The sequence below is a fragment of the Mus pahari genome, chromosome 2, assembly GCF_900095145.1.
Source record: "Mus pahari chromosome 2, PAHARI_EIJ_v1.1, whole genome shotgun sequence".
Lineage (NCBI taxonomy): Eukaryota > Metazoa > Chordata > Mammalia > Rodentia > Muridae > Mus > Mus pahari.
The window spans coordinates 73,146,026-73,152,622 of record NC_034591.1 but is presented as its reverse complement, the minus strand read 5'-3'; the positions used below and the strand labels follow the sequence as shown (position 1 = coordinate 73,152,622).

General features: G+C 47.3%; 1 protein-coding gene across 1 annotated transcript in view; it reads left to right on the top strand.

Moving 5' to 3' along the window:
- The first annotated feature begins 322 nt into the window (after positions 1–322).
- Scrn1 (secernin 1) overlaps positions 323–6,597 on the top strand; it is a 58,300-nt gene continuing 52,025 nt past the window's right edge. Inside the window, exon 1 of the mRNA XM_021190028.2 lies at positions 323–577. The gene's annotated coding sequence lies outside the window, so the exon portion shown is untranslated. The remainder of the gene's footprint in view (positions 578–6,597) is intronic.

Here is a 6,597-nt window from a genome sequence, read left to right as displayed (position 1 = left end):
ATAGTCTGGTTTATAAACACGATCGCAATTGGTTAACATTAGGGAACGACTTTGACACATTGAATCAACCAAATGAAGAATGCATATCTCTGCAGGGAATTCTCACCAGGCGCCAAGGCTCAGACTAGCAACCAAACACCAGTGTCAGTAAAATGTTGCCAGGAGAAAGCGGAGCCTGGCTCCTTAAAGCTCTGGTTCCTCCCTTTGAGAGAGTTGCAACCAAGACATACAAATCTAGAAAGAAGGGAACCACTTTCTGTTGAGTCCCGCCCCCTCTGCTGTTCTTGGGGGCTCCGGGTGCCCTCCCCTCCCAGGCGGGGCGGGCTCTGAGGCCTCAGCTGTCAAACACAACGAGTCCTGGGCCCCAGAGCACCGGGAGGCGGAGGGTGGGTCTGCGGTCGCGTGACCAAACCAGCTGTTAGCAGGGGGCTGGAGAGCCTGGAGTCTAGGGAACCGGAGCGCCGGCGGTCTTCTGCGCTACCGATGCGGAGGCTGTAACCCAGCTGCCGCAGCGCCCCCAACTCCGCAGTCGCAGCATCAGCACCGCTGGACCCGGCTGGAGCCCGCTGCTTGGCAGGTGAGCCTCAGGCTACGCGGGGAGCGCCAGGGCGCCGGCAGCTGCTCTTCCGCTGGGCAGTCACCACATTTCCCATTGCAATTCTAATGCCTAGCGAGTGTAGACCGGGGAAGGGGAGATAGGAGGTTAGGTGGCCTTGGTCCGGCCCAACTCGAGATCAGGGACTTCGGGAACGAAGCTACTGCAGCCTGGTCAGAACCTGCTCCTGCTCTCCATCCCGCGTCCTTTCTGCACCTCCCTTTCAGTCTTATAACCGGGTGCCGCTTTTCCTGGATTCGAGTTGCACCAGCCCGGCCCGGGAAGTATCTCTGAGCTTCCCCGGGCCCCTGAGCTTCCCCTGGCAGCTCCTGCGGTTCCGGGCTCGCCTTGCGGCTAGCAGAGAGAGCCTGACTCCTTCCCGAGTAATGCATCCGTGGCGCCTGACTAGGCCGCTGCCCTTGGCCGCCGGGCGGAGTCCCGGGATCTGTGGTCATCCCCAAGGGCCGGTGAGCCGGGACCAGACATTGCTTCTCCTCAGGCCTCACCCCTGCACAATGGAATCCGGGTGGGGTCATGGCAGGTGTCTCAACCCTTGCTATCAGTCCACCTCAGTTTACCTCTATCATCTTGCTTTCTGTTTTCTGTCCAGGCAGAATTGCTAAATAATTGCTAATTATTTAGCGACAACAGTGAGGTCTGCAGGACGAAAGGGGCGCTTGAATTTTAGAAAATCGGTTGGAATGTAGGAATAAAAATGTGATCACACCCATTTGCGTTTAAGGCAACTTACTATTTTCTGTCTCCCAAGCTGACCTGGTAGGGTTCTGTTAAATAGAAGTATATTTCTGTGTAATTGTAGCTTGTTAAGTGCTTCTTTCAGGGTGTGTGTGTGTGTGTGTGTGTGTGTGTGTGTGTGTGTGTTTACTGTGCTGCACGCCTGCCTAAATCCTCATCACTTGCTGAGGAAACCTATGCTAACTCAAAATGGCAGCATGAAAAATCAGGCCAGGCGGAACCCTAGCAGACCACAGCCAACTGCAGCTGCCCCCAGGCTTGAGCTGTGGAGACAAACAGCAGGAGGAAAAGGCTCTGCTGTGGATAGGCAGGGAGTGTTCTTGGAGCTGGTTAAATCTGAACGAAGTTGCAGTACCTTGGGGAGCAAGTGGGAAGTTTGGGGAGCTACAGCTAGTTTCCCTAACTTGTCAAAAGCCTAACCGAAACTCTAATTTTATCTGATTTTCTTTAGACCCATTTAAAGTCAACTGTGCAGAATACAACTGTGCACAGTTTACGTACTTTGTACCTACAAGTGGCTTTATAAAGGAGGGGCATATCGTGTAAACGCCCTCCGGGAACAGTGCACACACCAATCCGTACAGGGGATGGCACCGGAAGGGCTGATTTAGCACTTCAGCACCCAAGCTCTAGGATTGCAAATTCTTGAAAGGTGACTCATTTCAGGATTTTTTTTTTTTCTTCATAAAGCAGCTTTTCTTTTGATTTTCACTGCAGGGCTGCCAGCCATCTTGTCTTTTAGGAAAGAGGAAGTGCTGCTGCGTGATGAAGCAGGTGCCTTAGAGATAATGAGCAGAGAGGATGCTATCTCTGAGGGTTAGGTGTAGGGGAGCTGGCAGGAGCTGTGCAAGCTTGCCACAGACAGCAGAGAGGTTACACTGCAGGGCGGATGGACCACTAAGTTTGTACCTATGGTGGCAGCTGGGGACGATGACTCCTGTAGCTTTTTCCTCTTCAGAGTGCCACATGCTACCTCATAAAGTCTAAAGTGGAGAGCAGGTTTGCCCTGAATATCCGAGCAAAGGGCAGCAAACTGTAATGGATTTAAAAACTCAGGTGTTTAAGGGGCTACACCTCTCCCTGCCCACAGACCCATTCAGCATGAAGGTGTCCATCTTAGGTTCAGCTCACCTTTTCTAGTGATGAAACTGCATCTCTACGTAAGAACCACAACTTTGGTTGTAACCAAATCTTTGAGGTGGGAAATATATCCTCTGAAAAACTGGTAGCTTGTCTTGTATTGATGGACAACTCTTATGTACGCCCACCTTGCCAAGAAACAAAGTAGGCTAGGCGCCTTTTATGTAAAAATAAACGACAAGCCTGGTTTGAAACAACTCCAGAGCTGTTCAGAATCTGGGTTTTTCTTTAACTTGAATTTTAGTTGTGAATCGGTGGCCCCAGGTCTTTGAGAGCAGAGCTGGAGCCTCTGCATGGGTTAGTGTTCTGTTGGGGGTGGGGGTGGGGGGGATGGAAAATCTGCCTTTCTGCTTTCACAGACAGTTACCACAGAGAAGAGGGTAGCAGGAGCCAGGTATGGAGAGAGATGCCATAGTGAAGGCAGATGCAGCTGTGGCATGTGCCACCTAAAACTGTTGTTGGCCTTAGAACGTGAAGCCCTGTTGAAGAAACTGAAAATAATAAGTTTTAAAAATGAGCAGCCCCGGCCCAGGTCTGGTTTTAATCTTGGCATTCAGGAGGGTGAAGCAGTGGATTTCCATGAGTCTGAGGCCAGCCTGGTTTACCCAGTGAGAGCCAGGACAGCCAGAGCTATATAGTGAGATTCCGTGTCCAAACAAGCAAGCAAACAGCTAACCTGGAAACAAAAACCGAAGCACAGACGTGGGGGTGTTCAGCAGTAGAGCTCCTGGGTCCTGTCTCCAGCATTGCCATGAACAGACAGACAGATGACAGATGACAGACAGACAGACAGACAGACATGAGGTTTCTATTTTTAGAGAAAAATAAGCATAGCAGTAAGCAAATGGGAGTTAAAAAAAAAAAAAAAACTCCCCACTTTTTGGTCTATAGAAGACACTGGCTCTGTGCCTTTTAAGCATTTAAAATATGGCTAGTCCAGAAAAAGATGCCTTGTGGATGTAAAATTTGCACCAGATCTCAAAAATTGATGTGAAAAAGAATTTAAAATAAATTTAAGTAATTTTTGTATTGATAGGGTACTGATGTGTATGATATATATTGGATCAAATAAAAATATGTTTTTAAAAAAACGTTCACCAGCTTTTCTTTGCCTTTTAAAATGTAGTTACTGGACAATATTAAGCTTGTATATACATGGTTGAGATCTGTCTTGTATTAGTGTTGGGCAGTGTTGGTCCAGGCCATTATCAGGAAGTGGAGATTGGCAAAAGGCCCTTGATACTGCTTGTAACACTGGGTATAAAGAGGCAGGAGGAGGAGGAAGAGAAGGAGGAGGAGGAGGAGGAGGAGGAGGAGCGAGACTAAAGGAAATGTGTGGTTGATGACACTGGATGAGAGGGGACTATGTGGTGGGCATGAACATCTCAATTAGGAGATTTTCTCTTTCTCTCTCTCTCTCTCTCTATTTCTCTCTCTCTCTCTCTCTCCCTCTCTCTCTCTCCCCCTTGCTCTCTGTTTTTTTGTTTTTTGTTTTTTTTTTTCTGGAATGGGAATCAAACCCAGAGCCTTGTGTACATTGGCAAGGGCTCTGTTCTAGTTTCATTGTCATGGTGATTAATGTGCCCTGATGAAAACCACCATCAGGGAGAAATGGCATGGGGAGGTAGAAGCAGCTCGACCTGGAAACGCTTGCTCACGTAGCATCCATGGCCAATTGCTGAGGGAATGAATGCACATGCTCAGGTGTTCACGTGCTCACTTGCTCATGTGCTTGGTTGCTTGTGCTCAGCTTGACTTTGCCCCTCGTATACAACCCAGGGACCCTTGGCTCAAGAGCGGTGCCATCCACACTGGGCTGTGTCTGATCACATCAGTTAATTTTCTTAAGGCACTCTCCCATGGATATAACCATAGGTCAACCCAATTCTTCAGTGAGACTCTTCCCAGGTGATCTAGGAAATGTCAAGTTGACAAGCACAGCTACCCACTAATCACAAACTATCACTGAGCTATGGCCAAACCATATGAAACGTTTTGAAGTAGAATAAGCAGACAATGCAGTGACCTTTGACTTGGATCCCCCCTGGAGTGGGTATTGGCAGATTGTTATGGTTGTTAGCTGGGATGGACTGTTAATGCTCTTGTGTAATACCAAGTCTAACCTGCCCAGCCTGAGATGGCTGTGTTCTCCTGTCCACATGAGGGGAATGCCACCCAGTACAGAAAGAGACTTGGCCTGAAGTTGGGGTCACTGGGTCCTAGCACTGGCCCTGCTCTAACCAGGCATATGTCCTTGAGCAAGCCACTCATTTCTTGTCTCTTTTGATAAAAATGAGAATCTACCAAGTTCACACTGAGCACACATTGACTGCATGGATGCCGACTGTGTCGTTCTTGTGCTTGCTGTACTCAGGGCTGCCTGGGTAGAAGTCTGAGGTCTGTAACTCAGACTACACAGGAGGCATGAGCATTTTAGCTGAGAGGACTGTTTCTTGTCATTTCCCAGGACCTGGTGCCTTCTTGGTTCTTTGCTGTTCTTGTCTCCCATGTTTTACAACCAGAGGATGATGGTACAAATAAATAAGCTTAGAGACATAGAGCTGCAAGCACAGTACTGAACGCTGGGCCCACTTTGTCCTTTAGTCCAGAGAACTGGAGAGTAGTGGGGTTCAGTGAAACTATAGTGAAGAGAATACGGTCATTTACATTGTAGTATAAGATTGATGGACATATCCAAGGTGTGGTTTATAGCTTTAAACTACAATTCTGTGGACAATTCTGTGGGTGATTGTCTTGACACCTTGATTGATGTGGGAAGATGCAGTCCATTGTGGGTGGCACCATTCCCTCCCTAGATTGGGGTTCTGAACTATGTAAGAATGGAAAAATTAAGCTGAGTACTAGGCATACATGCAGTCTACGTGTTTCTGCTTCAAGTTCCTGCCTTCCCTTCTCCAATGTGACTGGCTATAACCTAGAATCATAGATAGAATATAAACCCTTTCTCCTTAAAGTTCTTTTTGTCAGAGTATTTTTATCACAGCACCAGAGATGAAACTAAAACACACAGTAGGCTTTTTTGTCCTTAATGTTACTTTTAAGATGCATCCAGATGTTTTGTAATTTTATGATGTTGTAAAACAGCTAAAAACTTGAATTTCAGTAGCTTATTTTAGTTAGAAGCAAGTTTGGACCTGGGCAGATTTATTCTTTGTCTTCATGGCCCACAGTTAATGATATCAGACCATCTAAAACAGCTGAAACATCCTTTTCCTCAGTTTCAAAAAGACTTTATCACCTTGTATGACCACATTTCAGGACCCTCCATTCTGTTCTCTTTTGTGTAACGGCAAACCATCTCAATACCAATTACAATTTTGTAATATAGTTTAATATCAGGTAGGGCTAGACCCACTTCATTAGTTTTCACTTCTGAGACTGCTCTGTCAGTCCCCCTTTTCTTTTGTAGATTTTGGGGATGAGCTGGGCACTGGAACAGGGCTCTGGGCATGCATTCTACCACTGAGCTCTCAAGTCCTCAAGCCCTCAAGATCATCTGAACATACATTCTTTGAAAGCCCCATTTCTATGTTGATTGAATCCACAAATTCATTTAGGGAGGATTAATGGCTCTGAGTAACACTAGATGGAACATAACCTGCCCTTTAGAGCTTCTCCACTGTTCACATAAAACCTTAGAATCTTGCTCATCTCCAAGCACTAGGCATATCCCTCTACCATCCTGTATGCCCCCAACCCCCACACCTGTTCTCCATCTGAGCCTTATATGAGGAGCTTTGTTCTCGGCGGCTCTTAGGCATGGTTTTGAAGTTCCTGTTGGTGCCATCACCAAGGCCACATGCTCCCATGCCCTCTGTAGCAGGAGAGCTTCCTGAGGTCCAAGAAGGTAAGAAGGCACAGGTATGCATCAATCTATCTGCCTGTCTCTGTTCCCCTGCGTCACTCTACAGCATCACTCAGGCTGTTAGATTTCTCTAGTCTTCCTGTCAGGATGACAAGCTACACCTCTTCCTGGGAGAAGGAATTGGAGGTGACTCCTCTGATCTTACTGATTGATTATATGCTTAACCTGAATCTCCCTGGACCTCTCCTCACTATGGTGATTAGATATGGTGAAAGTTCCC